The 22,506-nt window shown below is 42.3% G+C and overlaps 1 protein-coding gene and 1 pseudogene across 1 annotated transcript in view; one reads left to right on the forward strand and one right to left on the reverse strand.

Moving 5' to 3' along the window:
- The window catches only part of LOC132585365 (denticleless protein homolog), an 86,858-nt pseudogene extending 80,953 nt beyond the window's left edge, over positions 1-5,905 (reverse strand).
- Positions 1-22,506, forward strand: part of THSD7B (thrombospondin type 1 domain containing 7B) — a 713,545-nt gene that overhangs the window by 117,503 nt on the left and 573,536 nt on the right. The window lies entirely within an intron of this gene.

The raw sequence follows: 22,506 nt of genomic DNA on the forward strand, positions 1-22,506 counted from the left end.
AAGCTGGGCTCCATCACCAGCCCACAGTGCAAAGAGACGCTGCCTAGCCCTCCTCCAGCCCCTCGGTGGCTGCCTGGCTGGGTAGCCTGTACAGCTTCCTGCAGGAGCCAGTCAGCCGGGTCTCAGCAGCAACTTCACTCCCCAGCTGGAGCAGAAAAGATCTGCTGAAATTCCTTTCCCACATAACTGAGAAAAACATAGTTCTCTAATATATCTGTGGAGTAATGTAACTTTTTTCAGCTGTAAATCCTGCAAAAAACTCAAATAAAGTCCTGCTGAAATAAATAGGGAGTTTTGTTCAGGTAACTGCAGCATCTTTAGGGAAAGTTGTGCTTCAGGCCTTCTGCATTTTATAGTGGTTAAATAGATGGGCAAAAGGCAGTGCTAGTTTCACAATGAATCCTGACTAGATAATTTGTTGAGAAATAAAATAATTGATGTGAGTCAGCAGGGTTTAATTGAAAATACTGTACTGTTCCTACACAATCCTGTTTGTGACAAGATTAACCAGCTGGTTGATAAAAGCATTTGTAATATAATTTTATATTTTTCAATTAAAGATGGATTGCGTAGAACAATTAGGGTCACATTGTATGGATTAAGATTATTTTTTTAACAGCTGTGAGAAAGAGATACCAGAAAACATCTCTGTGAATGGCAGACTTTGTTAGTTTAATTCCTTAATTCAACATCCATTATATCATTTACAGTTGTAATGTCACCGTGGTATGTTTGCTAAGAAAGTTTGGATCTGACACTGAAATGAGTACTGAGAAACGGGGGATGTGTTGAGCAATCCCAAATGACTGGCGAATTAACAAGATTAGGAATTTCAATTACCCGTCAAAGTAAAATAATCTGGGTCCAAAACACAGTCTGTGCTGATAGGAAGGGGAGACTGTCCAGTGCTTTGGCTCTGACCGGACCTCTTTGCTGAACAAGCCAAGCAAGGACACTGCTAAGAATGGGTGGGGCAGTCTGCACCAGTGGGTATGAAGGTGAAGGGAAATCACTAACGGATTGCCTGCTTCTTCCTTTTATTCTGTGTTTACTGCATTGTGGCCTAATAAAAAGAACATTAATGTTTAAACTTTGCTTTACGCTAGTATTTAGAATGTTTATTAATGAATGCAGTCTCTATTCAGTGAAAGCCATGAGAACTATGAAACTCTAAATTTACCAGCTTGCTTTCTCTGCTTCATGTCCCGTGTGACACTTAAGGTGACATGCCTGTGTCTCTGTACAGTTCTTGAAGTGTTTAATGTCATGCTTACTGTATACGCTGCATGAATTGTGTTGCACAGTTCATCATCCAGAGTTTCAATAGATGGGCCATGCAGGAGTCAGCATATATTTTTTTTAGCTCCTACTGTAGCAGCAACCTTAGCCCTTGGTGGTCAGGCAGAAATGAGGCCACAGGCGAAATCAGGAAGAAACAGCCATTTATTTAACGTGGACACAGACCCCAGATCAGACTCATGTCTAAACAAATCTGGGAGCCCCGATTTCAGGAAGGTCTACATTTTATAGTCCCAGACAATCATTTCCAGTAAACACTTGCACAATTACAGGAAAGGACCGCCCCATATCCCAAGCGTCACATTTGCTCATTGCTTATTTCAGTGCTTATTCCAGCCAGTTTCTAGTTCCTCTTTTAGGCAGCTGCGGCACAGGCGGTGGGTGAAGGATTAACTTCCTCTTTTGCTGCCTTATGCTTCTACAAGCCGGACACACTGCTAACGTCCCTTTCCTTACTTTCGCAATCTAGGAGGATTATTTCACAGAGACATCTAGCAAGCACTTTGACCTTTTGTTTTCTTGCCCTTGTGCCTAATTGACGGCTTTCAATTTACCTTATTTAATATCTTTTTATTTCAGTCCTGCTTCACCCCCCCTTCCAAGCTCACATAAGTACTTACTGCGCAGGTTGGCTTTTCATATACCTTTGCCGGTTGGCTAGCATCACCTCATACACAGGGTCTTGGGCCACCGGTTCTTCCTTTAAGGCCCTGAGGGATCCAAGATGTTCCATACATGCAGGAAGGCAATGAATGCAGCAACATAGCAAGATGCATAGCACTATTAAAACCATGATTACAACAAAACCCTCTCGCAGCCAGTTAAAACTAGGAAGCCAGCTTGTTAACCATTTGAATAAGTTTCCACCAGAGTTAAACTCTGGGCGTTTTCGCACTGACCTTAATCGGCAGCGACGTCCCTCTTCACCGTGCAGGATCTGCGCGGATTTCGCAGCAATTGCTGCGGAGCACCTGGAAGAGCCGCAAAGTCCCGTGGCTTTTGCGGCACAAATGGAAACTGGTTTTTGGCGGTTTCCATTTGCGCCGCAAAAGCCGCGGGACTTTGCGGCTCTTCCGGGTGGTCTGCAGCAATTGGTGCGAAATCCGCGCAGATCCTGCGCGGTGAAGAGGGACGTCGCTGCCGATTAAGGTCAGTGCTAAAACGCCCTCTGTGTCATCTGCCTCAGCTTTCTTCACCAGGCTTCTCAACGTTTATACTCCAGTCAAAATCTGACCCGACTCATCTGGAATCGACGGTCTCTCTTGCTGCCTCTGAAACTCCTTGTGCCATTCTCTGAGCTATGCACTTATTTATTTTAGGAATATAAGGGGATTGGCTAATAAACTCTGAGAACTTTTTATAACCTTGATTCTTCTTCTCTCTCTCTTATACAGTCTCCCACTCAGAGTAGTATAGCAAAACAACCGATTGCTCCTCCAGCCAGCCGCATACAACAATACCTACAGCAGACATCTGTTTGTTAATTCTACACCTCCAGCACAAGTTATTCCATTGAGGGGGCCTTCCCGCACATTATCCACGTCTGGGCAGGGCAACCTTCTCTTTGCCTTAAAACCCACCAGAGTTTCCACTTGCTTCTTGTACCCATATCGTGGATACTTTTGGCTATATAACAGAAGCACAGCTATGGCAGGTGCTCTATAACCCCAAACCTGCACACAATAATGGGGACAAAGTTGTTCCTGACTTTCTAATCTCAAAAGAGCAGTGTTTGGCGAGACTCTAAGTGTATTTAGCCAGAGCCTACTTAGAGCATTGAATCAGGTTTCATGACCCCATTCCCCATCATCTTTTACGAAATGTTTATAAGACAATGACATTTCCCATTCACTCCTGTTCACGGGGGTCTAACAGCCAATGGGCTTTCCAAATCCTGATTGCTAAAATATTTTTCCTTAACCTCTAACCACAATTCCAACTATTCAAATTTGGGACAGCAATATTTACAGAAAACACCCTCTGTTTTCCCAAAACTCTTAGCTTTCACTTAAGTGTGGCCAAATCGCAGAATCCAGCTCCAGTATCTGCCTAAACACAAGTAAAGAATAAAAACCCACAAAACATTGACTAGGGCTTGTTATAGGTCTTCAGATTGACCAGCCACTCCTTTGATGGCTTCTTCTCCTGAGTGTAATGCACGTCTGCTAGCGTGACGGCAGCTAGGGGTCATCTAGTTGTCTGTGAACCCCACCATTGCCGGTAAATGGAGCCCAGAGGTCGTCTGGTAAGTTTTAATCCAGATCCAGGAACAGGCTGCACCTGTCAATCTGGAGAAGCTCATTTGAGATGAACCCAGAGAACCCAGGTTGCCACCCCTACTACTGTTGGGATAGAAATCAAGACAGTCAAAACCCACGCTGCCTAGGCTGAATGGGCTGGGCTCTCCAGCTTTTTACCCACATCAGGTCTCCTGGATGGTGCACTTGGAAAGGGAGAGCTTCTAACTCATACCTAGACATCTTATTCACGGCCTTTCCTAAAGACTGGATCTCCTAGCACTAAACAAGATTCCCAATCTGATATAGGTCTCCTTTTATTCCAGCTATTATGGGAGGAGGCCTTTCATGAATAATCTTTAATGGACTTCATTTGTAACCCTTTTCTGGGTAAGCATCTCAATTTGAACAAGGCAATGGGCAATGTGTCAGGTTACTTAAAGTTAGTCCTCTGACACATTTTAGCTACTTAATTATTTCAATGGATCGATGCGCTCTCTCACCTTCCTCTGGGGCTGATATCTTAGAGGCCTTTTTGGTTCTGATGGAAAAGGCCTTATTCCAATTGGAGTAAGCACACAAAGACTAGTGAGTACTTAGTAATCTGGGCAGCTCAGTGAAATTTACTATCAGAAACTTAAAATGGGGTAGTTTCTACATGCTGCACCCCTGGGGTTAATTTAGGCCCTGTCTTGGATTATTTCTGGCACAGGACACACATCCGGTTGCAGCTGTAACACACAGTCCACAACACCTGTCTATCTAGTAGCCTTGCTATGGCAGAGCCTCCTATAATGTGTTCTCTTATAAGTTTGCTGCACTAGGGCCAAGCGTGTTGTCAGATAGCTGTCCTTGATCACGATCGGTAGATGCTTCCTGGGCTTTGCTTTCTTCCTCCTCTTGGGTATAATGGTGAAACCACTCAGATAGCTTGACTTGAAACACTGGGCAGACAAGTTTTCTACTGCTGCTGAATGGCTTTGATGTGCTGTACAGTACAGCTTCCAAAAGTCTCAGGATCTTGGAGCTATATTCGGTAATCTCTTCTGCTGTGTGAATTAATTCCTTCTCATTAGATAGGGCTTCATAGGCATAGAGGGTCAAAAATATATGTTGAATTGGTGCAGATGCTTGCTCTGGCTCCTGCTGCTAATTCAAGTGTTCTGGTCAGGGCAATTGGCTCTGCCTTCACAGGGTGACCACAGCCTGGCGCACTCCATCTGGTGCAGAACTGCTGCCATCGGTATAATATTCTGCTTCTGAGTTAGGCAGGGGCACAGCGGTCAGATCTGGGCAGCTTGAATCTACTTGCTTTCAGAACAACATGAGGGACTCTGACTTCTAACTTTTGGCTCAAGGTGAGCCTGTCCACTTCTTTGATGAGTTCTGCAGTTGCAGCAATGGTTCTGAGGCATCTTGGCTATGACATCCAGCTTTTTGGACAGGTAGAATACTGGCCAATGCTATAACCCAACACGTGAGTGTGAATTCCAACTGCAGTCGCGTATCTTTCAGGAATGAGGAGGGTGGCAGCCCTGCTGTCATCAGGTAGCCCTAAGGCCAGGGCTTTTAACAACAGCCTTCTAACTTCTTTAAGGTCTGATGTTACATAGTGTCTCATTTAAAGGGTGTTTGCTCACCCCCCTTTGTAACTTCATGCAAGGGTTTGGCAATTGGGGCTTTCTTTTCCTTGGGAGGCTCCTGTTGACATCCTGGCACTGGGCCAGCTGCTGCTTCTGTGCCTCTACCGTTTCCTTGGCCATCTCTCTGGTGCAATTTTGGCTTCAGCCTTCAGGCATGAGGCTTTATTGATGGCAGCCAGTTTCCTTTGAGGATCTACTCAGTCTTCCACTCGCTGTCAAGCAGCTTTCCCTTCGCCAACTGCTTGGCCTTCTCGTAGACGCCCAGAAGCTCGGACACCTCATTCATCAGGACCTCCAGGTCGATGACCCTCCGCTTCTTCATCTGGACCTACACCTCTGCCAGGGTATTCTCTCTTATCTCCTGCAGCAACTGGGGCAAGAAAATGCTATTGAAGGAAGCATTTCAGCCCACAGCTTCCTTCGCAGGCCCTCCACTTCTTGGGCCAGCTGCTTGGCTTGATGCTCATAGCCTTCCATCTGACTGGCCAAACAGCACCTCTCTAGTCTCCTTTGGGCTCAACTCAGCCTCCTGCTGCCTTCACCTGATATCTGGAGCTGACTGAGCACAAAGGCACCACTCACCATCTGCTGAGCACCTGCAACTTCGTGGTTGGTGGGCGAATACATTCGGTGGGCTTCATATAGGCGCTCCAAAAAGGCATCTGGCTTCTGGAGGACTTCTGCTACCTCACACATATTAATGGGTTTCATGGCCGCCTCCTTCATGCCTGCCGATACTGGCTTAATAGGCAGATGGGAGCCTCCCTGTTGGCATCCCATTTGAGGTTAGTTCCAGAGAAATGAATTGTAGCCCGTCATGGCACGTTGTTCCCTTCCTCCTTCTGTCCCATCATGGCCCAGGAATTGGGAAGCCTGGATCTGCCGGAGGGGCATCACATGGCTGACGGGGACTTCTTCTGAGGTGGCAAGCTGTCCAGAGGCAGGGGGCTTGCTTCTGGAGACCTTATCTCTGGGGGAGCCCATAGATCTGGAGTTCTTTGGTCTTAAGCGATGAAAGGGCGAGGGTGAAGTCTAAGTGGCAAAGGTGAAAGGCTGCGTTGGGCTTGAAGGATTGAATCCCTGCAAGGGGTGAAGGAGACACTGCCCTATGTCATAATATCTGGTTCCAGGGGGTGCTTTGGCATAGATTGCCTTGGCCTGAGACTGAGATGCCTGTCTAAGAGTAGTGTAATTTGCAACCACATAGATGGTTTAAAACCAAACTATACTAAGAAACAATATACAGGGACTGGTCTAGGTGGTCAGGGTAACTCATAACCTTTGTCACATGAACCTCAGATGACTGAACAACACCAAAGGTAGGTCATTCTAGAATCATAGAATCATAGCGTTGGAAGGGACCTCCAGGGCCATCCAATCTAACCCTCTGCACAATGCAGGAACGCACAAATACCTCCCCACAAATTCACAGGATCTCCATTGCTGTCAGATGGCCATCTAGCCTCTGTTTAAAAACCTCTAGTTCACAAAATGTTACAAACACTTCAGGAGCCCTATCTATACCATAGTCCCCACTAAAACCTATGTCAGAATTTGCAATCATGCAATCTAAGGGCATCCCCTAGACTGTGATCCTCCCATGGTTAAACAGACAGACAAGACTTTCTTAGACACAAAAGGGAAAAGGGGGTGGGTGAGAAAGCAGTCTCACCACAAAGAAACACATGTCGCTTCGTAACGGCTGCTGCCTTTAGCAAATGTCACGTCTCATTCACACACAATCTCACTACAAGCCCCTTCCCAGTTCCAGTACTAGGCTAGCACAGCTTCAAGGGCGCTGGTGGGGAAAACTACTTCCCCTTTCCTTCAGCAAGCTTTACTAGTGTGCAGCCGAGGGGTGATCAAGCCCTCCTTCCCTCCAAGACGGGCTGAGGCCAAGCAGTCTCTTATGGAGAGGTTCTATCTACTAAACCCTTCTCATACTCACCTGCACAGGTCTTCTTACTAGGGCTGGTTCCTGAATGCCTTTCTGTGGTCCATTTGGTGACCAGCCAAGCCAGGCAGAAGCAGACAGAGGCAAGGCAGCTGAAATCAGCTGGGAGCTCTGTCCCGGACCCGAGGCTGGCCCAACCATGGCCCCAGGCTGGTTTGGGGGCCAAAGGGCAGGGCCCAAATCCCCCCTTTTCGACTGACCCAATGCACCAGAAAAATGTAGCAGCAACCTTAGCCCTTAGTGGTCAGGCAAAAACGAGGCCATAGGTGAAATCAGGAAGAAACAGCCGTTTATTTAACATGTACACAGACCCCATGTTTAAAACAATTTTTATTTCAGTAACATATGGTAACCATCAATTCTTTACATTATTAATTACTTCTTTTTATCTATCTCATATATTACTTTTCTAATCCCCCCTCCCCCCCGTTACTTGACCCCCGCTGGTGTTGTATACTTAATATTCAAAGGTACCACTAATAAAACAAAAATTTCTATTTTTCTTTCTTTTAAGACTTAATTATTATCAAAAATTGTCCAATGTCCTTTTATTTTCCACTCATTTTCTATATAACTTCTAAACTTCTTCCACTCCAGCCTAAAAGTTTCTAAATCATAGTCTTTTAAAATTCTTGTCAATTTGTCCATTTCACTCCATGTTATAACTTTTAAGATCCAGTCCCATTTCTCTGGTATTCTCTCTTGCTTCCACAACTGCGCATACAATGTCATAGCAGCTGAGAGCAAGTACCAAATTATAGTTCTGTCTTCTTTTGGAAATTTTTCTATATATAATCCCAAAAGAAAAGTCTCTGCAACTTTCTTGATTTCATATCCCAAGATCCTAGATATTTCTTGTTGAATCATATGCCAATACTTTTTTGCTTTTTCACAAGTCCACCACATATGGTAAAAAGAACCTTCATGTTTTTTACACTTCCAACATCTATCTGGCATCTTATTGTTCATCTTTGCCAACTTTTTAGGAGTTATATACCATCTGTACATCATTTTAAAACAGTTCTCTTTAATACTTTGACATGTTGAAAGCTTTATAGAATTCTTCCAAAGATATTCCCATCTGTATTTCTTTATTTACATTAATTGCCCACTTAATCATTTGAGATTTCACTACTTCATCTTCTGTAGACCATTTCAAAAGCAGTTTATATAATTTTTGAAATTAATTTTTCATTATCTCCAAGCAGAACTATTTCCATTTCTGTTTGTTCTTTTCTTATTCCTTCAGTTTTTATATCCTTTTCCACCAAGCTCTTTATTTGTTGCATATGAAACCAATCATATTTATTATTCAACTCTTTCGCAGTTTTCAGCTCTATTTTACCGCCTTGTATTTTTAATAGCTGATTATATGACAACCACTTTTCTTCCCTCGCTTCAGGTATTATTTTTATCACTTCTGTTGGCACTATCCATAACGGTTTTCTCTCATCCCCATATCTCTTATATTTCATGCACTTATTCAACAAATTATTTCTTATATAATGGTGAGAGAAAAAAACATCCATCTCTTTTTCCCATAGTACATATAAGCGTGCCAGCCGAATTTATTTCCATGACCTTCCAACGCCAAATGTTTTCTGTTTAGTAGCATCACCCATTCTTTTATCCACACTAAGCAGATTGCTTCATGATATAGTTTTAAATCTGGTAATTGGAATCCTCCTCTCTCTTTTGCATCTGTTAAAATTTTCATTTTAATTCTTGGTTTCTTCCCAGTCCACACAAATTCTGAGATCTTCCTCTGCCATCTGTTTGCTGTCCTTCACAATTGGAATAGTTTGAAATAGATACATTATTCTTGGTAAAATATTCATTTTAATTGCAGCTATTCTTCCCAGCAATGACAAATTAAGTTTATTCCATTTTATCATATCTTCATCCATTTTATGCCATAGCTTCTCATAATTGTTTTTAAACAAATCAATATTTTTCATTGTTATCTCCACACCCAAATATTTTAACTTCGAAGTTACTTCACAACCTGTTAGTTTTTGTAACTCCTTTTGTTTACTTACTTGCGTATTTTTAATTAAATTTTTGGTTTTTCTTTATTTATATAAAATCCCGCCAGTTCTGTATATTCTTGTATTTTAGCTAACAGCAAAGGTGTTACTTGCATAGGTTTTTCATTTATAAACATTATATCATCTGCAAATGCTCTATATTTATAAGTAAATCCTTTTATTTTTAATCCTTCTATTTCTTTGTCTTCTTGAATTTGCATCAGTAAGATTTCAAGTGTCGTTATAAACAACAATAGAGAGAGCGGACATCCTTGTCTTGTATCTATAATAATAATAATAATAATAATAATAATAATAATAATAATAATAATAATAATAATAATAATAATAATAATAATAATAATAAATTTTTATTTATACCTCGCCGTCCCCGCCGAAGCAGGCTTTACTAATTATCATATCTTCTGTAAGGTCTGCATTTATACATAGCTTTGCACGTTGTTCAGTATATATAGCTTTTATCATCCTTATAAAGTCTTCTCCCAACTCCATTTTCTCCATAACTGCAAACATAAAGTCCCAATTTTGATTATCAAATGCTTTCTCTGCATCCACAAAGAATAATGCTACTTCCTTTTCTGGATGTCTTTCATAATACTCTACAATATTTACAACAGTCCTAATATTGTCTCTTATCTGTCTTTTGGGAAGAAACCTGGCTTGATCTTCCTTTATAAAATTTATCAGATATTGCTTAAGTCGTTCTGCCAGTATTCTTGTGTATATTTTATAATCATTATTCAATAATGAAATCGGTCTATAATTTTTTACATTCGTGACATCTCTATCTTCTTTTGGAATTAACAAAATCACTGCTTCCTTCCATGTATTTGGTATTTTACCTTTTTAATCTTATCATGTTCATCAATTTTTGGCATTTCGGTATTAATTCCTCTTCAAAAGTTTTAAAAAACTTAGCTGTATATCCATCTGGCCCAGATGCCTTTCCAATTTTCATTGCATTGATCTCTGCTTCAATCTCTATTCTTTCAATTGGCGCATTCAAAACTTCTTTCATATTTTCTGTTAAGGGTGCTATTTTAATATTTTGTAAATACAGTTCCATCTTTTCTTTCTTTATTTTAACACCCTTAAATAATTTAGCATAATATTTTAAAATTTCTCTTTTTTATTTCTTCTTGATCCACCATTTCTCTTCCATTTGCCACAATCTTACTAATAATTTTACTTTCTCTCTCTTTTTTCAATTGCCAGGCCAGGTATTTTCCAGGTTTATTTGCTCCCTCAAAAGACTTTTGCTGTAATTTTTTTCAAATTCCATTCCAGTTCTTTATTTAACAAATGTCTCATTTGGGTTTGCAATATTGTAATCTCCCTCATGATTCTCTTTTTCCCTGGCCTTTTCTTTAATTCACTTTCTTTTTTCTTTATTTCATTTTGAATGTCCAACATCTGTTTATCTTTTGCCCTCTTATCTTTATTATTCAGTGATATCAATATTCCTCTCATTACTGCCTTGTTGGCATCCCACACCGTCTGGAATTCAATATCTTCTCTGTCATTTACTTGGAAGAAAGCTTTGGTCTCGTTTTCTAGAGATGTCACTATTTATTTATTTTGTAATAAATCTTCATTTAACCTCCATCTTCTTGATTTTTTTAACGAATTTGTAATTCACACTATTGGGTTTTGATCAGCTCCTATTTTAGGCAAAATCTCAATTTTCTTTGTTATAAGGCTCAAATCTTTAGTGCCCCACAACATGTCAATTCTAGAGAAAGAATTATGTCTTGCTGAAAAAAAAGTATAGTCCCGCACTTCAGGATTAAATTTCCTCCATATATCTTCCAAATTTTCTTGTTTAACCAATTCAAAAAAAGATTTTGGCAATTTTCCTTCTTTATTATTCTTTTTTGTCCAGATCTATCCAATACATTCTGAATTGTTCCATTAAAGTCCCCCATTATCAAAACTTGATCATATGTCAATTCATCAAGTTGTTGTGTAATATCTTTTAAAAATTCATCCTTCGCCCCATTTGGTGCATACAGTCCCAATAACAACGTTTTTTTCCCCCCCATTCAATGTTATTTCTACTGCCACAAATCTTCCATTTTTATCTTTAAATACTAACTTTGGATCCAATTCTTGTTTAACATAAAAAATCACTCCCCTTTTCTTCTGCTCAGCCAAGGAATGAAATTCTAATCCCAATTGTTTATTCCACAAAAATTTATAATCCTTTTGCTTGATATGTACTTCTTGTAGACAAACTATATTACAATTTTGCTTTTTAATCCAATGAAATGTTGCCCTTCTTTTTTGGCGGTGAATTTAGTCCATTTACATTCCAAGATAATAATTTGTAATCCATCATGGTACAAATTCTTTATTTTCTTCATAAAATCTACACAGTTCCTGTTCATTTGTAATTGTAATTCGTTTTCCCTAAAGTTCAAAACTCAAACCTTCAAGTATTATCCATCTATACCTCATTCATTTGGACTATTTAGGATTCAGAGTCTCGGCTCAGGGGTTGGCAATGGTTCTGGGCAAAGTTCAAGCAGTGTTAGACTGGGCTGCCCCGAGGACTTGTAGACAGCTCCAAACCTTCCTTGGGTTTGCAAATTTTTACATAAACTTCATACCGGGATTCACCCAAATCATGCTTCCCCTCACTGAGTTGTTAAAAACGAGGGGGAAGAGTCCCAACGCCAAGAAGCCGGGGGCGCATTTAAATTGGACACCTAAATGCCAGGAGGCGTTTGATAAACTCAAGCGGCTGTTCACTAGTGAGCCAGTCCTGAGCCACCCCAATGAGCTGAGACCCTTTATTGTGCAATGTGACGCCTCTGACATGGCCGTAGGAGCCATCCTCATGCAAAAAGATGAGGAGGGGAGACTGAGACCTTGCACGTACATTTAAAAGAAATTCTCCCAGGAGCAAAGGAATTGGTCGGTGTGGGACAAGGAAGCATTCGTGGTAACTTATGCTTTGAAAACATGGAGGTCTTGGCTAGAAGGCACCAAGGTCCCTTTCGAAATCTGGACCGATCACAAAAATTTGGAAGCGCTCATGGGGAGGAGGAAATTAAGTGAAAAGCAAATCAGGTGGGCAGGATTTTTCTCCAAATTCGACTTTGTGCTGTGGCACGTCCCTGGAACTAAAAACTTTTTGGCGGATGCCCTTTTCCACCTTCCACAGCACAACAGTCAGAAGGAGGAAGTGGTAGACTCCTTAATTCCCCCCTCCCAAATGGCCGCGATGATAACCACCCGGTCTAAGATGAAACGGGACGCGAGCGCTTGGGGAGGGAGCGTCTGGCTTTAGAAACTGAAAAAGAAGGGGGAGGACAGGCCAGAGGAAGTACAGAAAAGGGGGGATGGATTCTGGTACAAGGGCGAGAAACTGTACGTTCCCAAAAGTTTACGGCTAGAAGTCCTGCAGTATTGCCATTCAAACAAGTTAGCTGGTCACTTTGGTTATGTGAAAATGCTTCACCTAATAAGTAGACAATTCTGGTGGCATGAAAAAGGACGTATCCGAATTTGTAGCTTCATGTCCCATTTGCGTAATGGTGAAAAGGAGAGGGGGCAAGCCATTAGAGAAGGCTACTCGCCCGTGGTCGGTAGTATCGATGGATTTTATAGTCGAACTCTCGCCCTCCCAGGGAAAAATCGTAATCCTTGTACTAGTGGACACCTTTTCCAAACAGGCGCATTTTATTCCATGTGCACAACTGCCGACCGTAAAGCAACTAGTTTATTTTTCCATCACATGGTGAAACTCCACTCATTCCCAGACAAGATAATTAGTGATAGGGGGCCACAATTCGTTGCCAACTTCTGGCGGGAGTTCTGCAAACTATCCGGTATAGAACAAGGGTTGAGCTCTGCCTATCATCCTCAGACGGATGGGCAGACGGAATGCGTGAACGCGTTATTAGAGCAGTACTTGCGATGTTATGTGAACCATCAACAGTCCAATTGGGTGGATCTATTACCATTTGCCGAGTATGGCTACAGTAACAGCGTGCACAGCTCAACCAAAGCTTCTCCCTTCCAGATTGTAAATGGGTATGAGGGCAAGCCGGTCTCGCTACTGCCAGGCGGGGAGCAAGCTCGGGGGCCCACTTCATTCGAACAGTGGTGGGGAAAGCTGGGGAGTAGCTGGAAAGGAATTCAAGAGAATCTAGAAAGGGCCAAGGAGGCGTATAAGAAGCAATATGATAAATCCCATGTCTCTGTATAGGATTTCAAAGTGGGGGATTAGGTATTTGTGTCAACAAAAAACCTCCCACTGAATCATGGAATTAAAACTGCCCAAAATGTTTAGTAAAGTCCATCCTGTTTTTCATTGCAGTCTTTTGCGAAGAGACCCCGGGGTTTCGCCCTGGCACCTTCGACTGTCAGCTCCACATCCTATCCAGATTAGGAATCAGAGTCAACATGAGGTGCAGGAGATATTAGACTCGAAATTGAAGCATGGGACTCTGTATTATTTGATTAAATGGAAACATTTCCCAGCCAGTGAAAACGAATGGGTAACCAAGAAAGATGTATTGGCTCCAGAATTGGTTAATAAGTTTCATCAAACCTTCCAAAACAAACCCCGAGGTTGATTTTAGGGGGGGCAGTATGTCAAGCATGGTTGAATACTATGGTCAATTGATTGTTTTAGAGTCCTTCATAAACCTGGTTTGTGAATTGCCATGGAGGATCTAAGTATATTTGTTTGTTATTCTTTCCATTTCCCCACTTTATGGCTGTTAATTAAGAGCAGTGTGAAGGGAACAAAGTAATCAGCACCTTCCGATATATCCTCCGGAGGGAGGATGAGACATCTGGGAAAGCAAGGACAAATTCCTGATAAATGTCCTGGGAAAGTAGACAGTCTGCTAGTTTAGGTGTGAACGCTTCCTGCGGCCCCCTCCCTGGGAATCCTTTTGAAGTATGCTTTAAAAGTATTGTATCAATGTATCAGTTTCATTACTCTCAAGAAATGGCTTCGGCCAAAGTATTGGTCTATCAATAAACGTAGTCTTTGTATCAACTTCGACTCGTCATTGAACCCACATGCTTGACAATGGCTTTCAATTTACCTTATTTAATATCTTTTTATTTTAGCCCTGCTTCACTACAATATGTGTATTATTTAAAATAGAAACCTAAAGTCACTTCTTACCTTGTGGTTTTATCAACATATCTTATTGTTACTGAACTCAAAAGCAATATTGGTTTTGTCTTGAACAAATGCTAATGTTTAATTTGTCTCCTGAAGCAGTCTTTTAGGGCAATCATCTTCTAGTAGGGTTGCTTCAGGATCCATTAGTGTTGCTCCTTAAATCTATTTGGTAGAACTCACCAGGGACAGACAGACACTGCAGTGAAAATGCCCCATCACCTTTCTGGCTCACTCAATTATATTAGGTTTCAGCCTGTCTTCTCTACCCTGCAAAGCAAACTTGAAGCACCAGGCTGAGGATATGGTCATACACTCTTCTCCACCCCTTTCACCTTAACAAACTGGAGTGCTGTTGCTAGAGTTGCCAGGTTCCAGCAGGAGTGTCCCACTTTTGGGGGCTTTGCTCCACCACAGGCCAGCAGGGAAAACCGCACCCCCAAACAGGGATGTCATGTGGCAATTGTCTCGTTTTTGTACAAACTCCATAGTTTTGAAGGCAAAAACCCATATATTTTGCCCCCAAACCAAAGCATTGCATGCAACATCGGAGATGTGATTATGTCATTTATGGGTGTCATTATCACGTTAGGTCCTGCCCACCCCTGGAACACCCCCAAATTTCCCCTGTCATGATGACAAGGGAAGCTAGCAACCCTCGCTGTTACCTGAACAAGTGAACAGATTTTGATTGCCCTCTTCCAACTCTCCTTCTCCCATTAGTAGAGGGTGTTGCAGTGGGTACAAGCAGTGTTTGTGCAGCCTTCCCCATGCACCAGTGTTCCCGATGCACCAGAGCCACTTTGGTGTAGCGTTTAAGTGCACAGATTCTTATCTGGGAGAACCGGATTTGATTCTCCACTCCTCCACTTGCAGCTGCTGGAATGGGCTTGGGTCAGCCAGAGCTATCATAGAGTTTATCCTTGAAACTACCATCTAGTTAACCTATTTTACTCTTCATAAAATATTAAGGAGTAGAGAAGGAATCAAATGTAGGGTGAGGTGCTTAGAAACACAGATAAACTGCTTTCGCACTCAGAGCACTTATCACAGTAAATGGTCAGGGGAAAACAGGAATTATATAAGCAGCTAAGGTATACCTATTTCAAATTTTAAAAAGAAAGAAAATGACCAAACAGAAAGTAATTTGTTCTATATTTCCATTTTATTGACTCTGTGCTTTTCATAATGCACACAAACATTATCCCAAATAATACATATTCAACTATTATTAATGTAATTGACGGCTGTAGGTTGCAGTTTCTTCCCTCATATTGCTAGACAAGCTAATGGAACTTCATAAGCAAAATCCTAATATAGTTTCCATGAAGTCATCTGAAACTGATTATCCATTAACTTCTGTTTTCTCTTTAAACCCATCCAACAAATTGGAAATAGAACTGACTTTTTATTTTGAGTCAGCAGCATCTGTCCATGATGATAAAAGTCCCACAACTCAGAGCTTTGTACTGAGTGTCAGACTGTCAGGCTAGAACATGATCATATGGTGGGAGGCTGGAGTTGTGCCAACACTACTTATGCTAGGTATCAACTACAAATATTCAGCCAAAGTGTACTGGGATGATCTTGAAGAATAGTAATAGCAGCTGCCTGAAGTAATTCTCCAGACTGGTGGTAATGAAATCATGATTTGCTGCTATCATGTTTGGTAGGCACTATCTACTCCAAGAATTAATCTATGCTTTTCAAGGGGAATATCATTTGAGCCCCACACAAGCTTTATAATTTGTTTTTACTTGCTATAAATGACCCTTATTTGGCATCTGGGGGGGGGGGGATTTTCTTACTTTCTTTTTAAAAAGAGCTAACAAATACATTTACAAATGGACAACAAGAGCTCCCTATTCATTTTACGGTTTTACATAACATGATGCAGCTTAGGCACTACTTGCTTAAAGGAATTAATGCCACAAGTCTCAAAATATTGTTTAGTTTTGCTACTCTATTGTAAATTAGTGCATATTAGGCTACAGTGTACTTCTTGTTTCATTGTAAAAAAAAAGTTCAATGAGACTGAATGACCTTTGAAACAGTATACTGTGGGATAGCTGAAATTTCCTGCTCAAACCATAACTAGATTTGCCATCCTTAAGGAATAACCACACCCTTGTTTGGCAGTCCTTATTAAACAAGAAATGTCAGGGTTGATATTTAGTATCACTTACATTTTATCCACTAATATGTGATTGTTATGCAAAACAGCTCATTTTCCCCAAGTACATGTGCCTTGCACATCCAAGCGTGTGAGCAAATGTCATTGTGCCTTTGCAAGAGCGGTTATTGTATTTTTTTAACTCTTGAAGGCATGAGAAGCAATTCAGCTTGCACTATTTAAAAGTTGCAACTACTGGGCTATTTGGTTAATTTAGAAGAGTTTCCTTTCATTTATTTGATTTATAGCCCATCATCCCCTGTATAATAGGACTCAGAGCGGGTAACAACATTCATAAAAGAATCCATAGAATTAATTTTTTAAAACAATTCTGCAGTACATCAGCTAATTGATGACATATAAAGGAGCACAACCTGGTACTCATCCCAGGAGGGAAAATAAATATCCTCGGATCAATCTGGTAAAAAGGAGAAAGGGGAAGGGAAAAGAGAAAAAGCAAGGAAAAGGGAAGGGAGGCCAGTCTAGAATGGAAGCTGTTGGTGCCCTCGCCCATAGGCCTTGCAGAATGGGTCTGTTTTGCAGGCCCTGCAAAACTGCATCAAATCCCACGGGGCCCAGATCTCGACCAGCAGAACATTCCACCAAGTTGGAGCTAGTGCTGAAAAAAATCCTGGTTCTGTTTGAGGACAGCCCAATCACCAGTAGGTTGTTATCACTGGAGTGTGGGGAGTTTGGGGGGATATACCAGGAGGGGCCGTCCTGAAGATATGGTGGTCTGCAGACATTCATATTTATCTTTTGGTAACAGTTTAGTAAATACATTCCCTGTCATTTTCTCAGTGGGGCATTTGTGTGACGGTTTCTTGCCCCTGCAGGACACTTACATACTGGTTCCTAATTCAAATATACTTTTACTATGGGTTGTTGTTTTCTGAAAGAGGAAGGGCTATACAACTCTGGTTATTCTCTAGCATTTGAATTGGCAAAAGTTACTTACTACCAGGCCCATAGCTGGGGGGGGGGGGCAGGCCGCTCTATTAAAAAAACCCCTTCCTTCTGTAGGGCCCTCCTTTGGAGGGCCTCCAGGACCCAACAAAAAGGGAGGGGAGAGAGTGGCAGTGAGAGTGGAGGAGGAGGAGGCCAGCTGGGATGAAGATCTGCTCTAGAAGTCACTTTCTGCAGCTCGCTCTGTATGGAAGTGTCACCTCATCTGCCCTCCACTCCCTCTGCTGACAGCAGGTGGTCTGAGGAGCCATCGCCTCAAGTCAGGAAAGTTTCTTCTCCTTCAGACCTTGTGAGAGCAAGAGCAGGAGAAAGCCAAGAAATCTCTTCTTCTGCAGTTGCTTGGAGAGAGAACTCCCTTTTCAAGTTGACTTGGAACTGCCAGACACACTCACACGTATGGTGCAATCTCCCCCTCCCCCCCAAAAAAGCTCTCCTCCCAACGAGCTGGTGACTTTGATAGGGCTATGCAAGGAAGGCTTCGTTGCTAGCAGGGTTGCCCCCCCCCCCACCGCAGCCCTACAATTCCTGGGTCTGGGGGATGCCAGAGCTCTTGGGCTTTGGAGGTTTACCTGCCTCTCTCCGCTTCGCTCCATCCTCTGCAGGCAAAGGGCAAGCTGCAGTCCCCAGGTGGACTGTAGGGCAAAGCCTGGCACCTGTGGGCACGATCCAGTCCATTACGTCTGGGAACCGAGGCACCTGCTAAAGCCGAAGCAACTAGACTACCACTGTGCCCTTCCTTTGCATTCTCTGGAGCTCATCTGCTCCTGACATTTCTGTTCCATCCCCCCACCGCCCTCCCACACGCACTCACAACCCACAGATCCTACTTGGTTCTTTAAAAAAAAACCAGAAAGAAAACAAGAGAGGGAGAGAGAGAGAGAGCTGGGGCCAGGCTGGGCTGGAGAGAAGAAGCAGCCAAGCCCCACGGGCTTGCACCAAAACAAATTATCCCATGAGCCCCCCACCAAAATTTTTCTGGCTATAGGCCTGCTTAATACCAAAGCCACTCTAATTCTCTGCAAGCGGATGTAAATTCTGCTTCAGTAGATGAGTGGGAAACAGTTTCTTGTTTATAATTTGCCCAGTTTATAGAACCATCCCCATAAAAAAAATACATAACAGCTGGGGGAATCTTACGTCTGATCATTCTCCAATGCAGTCTTCATCAGCATATCCCAGCAGTGTGAGATTATTAGTTGCTGGTAGTCTCAGTTTAAAGCGTGCCTCATCACCCTTTTAACTGCAGTCCAATATTTTGCGGTGGGTGTGCTCACAGTTCTGACAGCTGTTGCAGCGTCATTGCTCAGTATAGAAGCTTGCCTATGGCAGGTCTGGCAGGGGGTCATCAGACACTTTTGTTTTAGAAGCTGGATTCCATTAGTGTGGACATTGGAATAACACCTTTCAGGCCGAGGCTTTGCGATAGCTTTGCGGGATCTTACTCAGTTCCGCAGGGCCTGTAAGACGACCCTCTTCCGGTTAGCCTACGCCTGGCTGGACAAATGTAGCTTCCTAGAATTTTGTGATTATACTGTATAGCTTCAATGTATAAATTTTAAGGTTTTTAGGTTTTTAAATGCTTGATTTTAAATGTAATAACTTTGTTCCGATTTTATTGTTTTATTGTTTGTTGTAAGCTGCCCTGAGCCACTTCTGGGAAGGGCGGGGTATAAGTTACGGAATAAATAAATAAAATAGTTCCAGTATCTTCTGCTTTTGACTAAGAAAATAATTTCAATCTGATTCCCGTTCAATCCTTGTGTGGTTCAGTCCATGTATTGTTTTTATGCAGTGCATCTGTTTCTTGTGCTGCTTTCCTCCACTTGTTTGCTTCTAGTTCAGACATGCCCTGTAATTCAGCCCATGATGTTGGTTAATGTGGCAGAGATGTCCTTGTGAACAGCTGGAAATGTTGATCCACAATGAGCATCTGAGGTCCAGTTTTTCAGCTGCCTCCACACTGGTCTCTGGGCCCTCTGGTTTACCTGCTGCTTCAGGAATTTCTGGTTTCACCACCTCTTCTGGTTGTGTCTGCCTAGTCACCGCCTCCATTGGCTCTGGGGAATATGCCAGCAGCTGGTTGTTGCTATCTACCTCTGGACAGCCATCTGTCGATGAGCACCAAGGTTGTTCCTTGGTCGCTCATCGAACTGCACCACTCTGCTTGTAACAATTTGGTTAGTATTTGGGTCTAGAATTCTGTATCCCTTCTTCTCTGTAGAATAGCTTACAAAGTTGCCTTTTCATCGCTGGTTTCTAATTTGGATCTCTTTTCTTTTAGTATATGGGGATTGGCCTTGGATCCAAATACCCTAATCTGTTATATGCTTGGATTTCTAGAGTTTTTTCTGTGGCTTTGGTTGGCAATCTGCTTTGCAAATAAACTGTAGTCATTGCAGCTTCTCCCCAGTGCATGTAGGGAAGGCCTGAGTCATTAGCATGCCTCTGACCATGTCCATTATAGAGTGTTTCTTGCACTTAGCAACCTCATTCTTTTCTGGTGGATGGGGTACAGTAAGTCTGCATTGGATTCCATGTTCCTATAGGAATGCCTGCTCTGATCTAGATATTTACTTACCACCACGGTCAGACTGGATGGCTTGGAGTTTCCTGTTGAACATCTCAGAAATCATGGGAATAGTTTCTGCTCAGTTTGCAATTTTTCCTTCAGCAAATAACACACAGTATATCTTTAAAAATCATCAATAAAAGATGACAGATAAGTGTTATTAACATCAGAGGTTGGTTTGATAAGTCAGTGTGAAGTAGCTCAAATGGTTGCTTTAGAGCATCTCTGACTGGGAATACGATGCCGAGTTGCCTTTCTTTGTACAATTACACACAACTGATTGTCATTGATATATGTCACTAAGTCCTTTGTAGTTTCAAGACAGCTTCTGGGTCATGATAAACAAATCTTCCATGCCAAAGCTCCGGGGTCTTCTGGTCTTGGCTATACAGGTCTTTGATTCCTGGCAGTCTAGCTAAAAGGCTCAATTTTTGAGAGCACCTGTGAAATATAGTTCATCTTGGCATTGTAGAACCAGTCCCATACAATACACTTTATTCTCAAAGTCTATGACAAATCCCTTTCCTGAGAGTGTGAGCATACTTTACAAATTTGCCTTTATATCAGAAATGTGTAAGACATCAACTGCAATAATACCAGTTCCACCATCGCCTATTTGACAGTTCAGTGTAATGTTTCCTTTTCGCTGTATGTCTGCTGGGTCTCCATTGGCTAGGTGCACTTTTTCTGAAGCATTTGTGTCCAGATCTTCTTTGTAGTCTCCGTGCATCACATCTATATGGATATAGGGCACCTGTGCCGATCTTGATTGGTAGTGTACAAAGCTAAATGGATTTTCACACCCTTCCCCATGTCATGCAGGTGCTCCACTGCACATGCTCACTGGAATGGGCACAAGAACCCTGCCAGTTCCTTTCTGACCACTGTACTGATAGGACCTGTTTCCCTCGCCTTGGTTGTTAACATACCTTTGAAGGAATGAACAGGCAACACGTGTAGGTTCAGGAAGAAGAGAGGTCTGACTTTTTCAGCCAACCCATACTTTATTTATACATTCTGACTTCAGGCTACATATTTGCCTAGTACATAGTGTTTAAACAAACAACAGGATGCATCTGTTCAAGACAGACAAACCATATCTGCTGTTTACAGGATTCAATACAGTCATCAATTTGTCAATACTGCAAGGGTCAGCATAAAGAGTGAGAATGTGAGTGAACAGGATGTGAGATGCCTGTGCCCTTTTGACTCTTCAGACACAATGTGGGATATGGGCACTCCCAGGCTGGTATGCCAGACACATGGTCTCACCCCCGTTCCTGTTTGTGGTCTTTGTGAGACCTGAGAACCAAGCAGTTTCTCAGGGCATGAGATTCCCACATACCTTTTTCTCTTCTTTGTATAAGCATTCTTGAATGTTCTTTGTTTTTCTAATTTATTATTCTGTGAAAAAAGAGTTTCATGGGTTTAGTGACTTTCTTTTTCTCTCCCTGGGGCTGAGGCCATGCCCTCACCCCCTGATTTCCCTCTCTCCCCCTTTGGACTTCACTCCAATTCTGCCTGACTTGGCTTATGGAAAAACACTGGGGGCTCTTCAAACAGTGCTCTAAGTGAGGCAGAAGATCCCTTATAATATTTGTTAGGTTGTACGTCTTTATAATGTGACAAAAGATATGTAAGATTCTTGATAAAAGCTTTACTAAATGTGTTAGCCAGCATATCACAGTGCTTGTTTGTATCTCTTCTATTATGAACTGTGATCCCATGACTGTTGTATTTTCTGGAGGCAAATCATATCAGACAGATGGGTCCTCTCCATCATCTTAGAGGGATATGCAATACAATTTGTTCAGAATCTGCCAACTCCCATCTTTGTTGCCACTGCCCCCTCCAGCGTCTTGGCAGAACACTTCATAGATCCAGTCCCATACAATCACTATTACCATGGCTTTTATTTCTGTTATTTTATGGTCACAAAGAAGGATGGAGGCCTCCACCCCATAATGGATCTTAGGGCTCTGAACAAGTTCATTGCCTACAAGATGTTCCAGATGACATCTCTCCACAACATCCTTCCCCTCCTCTGGAAAGGGGCCTAGATGGCAACACTGGATTTGTAGGATGCCCAAACCATTCACCAGCACCACAGGCATTATCTCTGATTTGCTATAGGAGACCAATATTACCAGTAAAGCCCCTCCCCTTTGGCATTTCAGTGCCCCCCCCCTGCTTTTTCACAAAGACAATTGTAGTTATCACAGCCTTCCTTCACTACAGGAGATTCAGATCTTCCCTTAGATAGATGCGTGGTTGATTGTAGCAGATTCCAAAATCCAAGGCACGCGGAACACAACAGTCAACTCCCCTCACCCCCCACCCCGATCAGAAAGCCTGAGGGGGCGGGGGGCTGCTTGATGATGTCCCTTTTGTGACATCATCATGCTTTGTGCGTGTGCAATAATTTCTTCTAAAAGAAGATGGGGGTGGGGGGCACTGAGCTGGGGTCTGCCTGT

Source organism: Heteronotia binoei, chromosome 16, assembly GCF_032191835.1.
Source record: "Heteronotia binoei isolate CCM8104 ecotype False Entrance Well chromosome 16, APGP_CSIRO_Hbin_v1, whole genome shotgun sequence".
Lineage (NCBI taxonomy): Eukaryota > Metazoa > Chordata > Lepidosauria > Squamata > Gekkonidae > Heteronotia > Heteronotia binoei.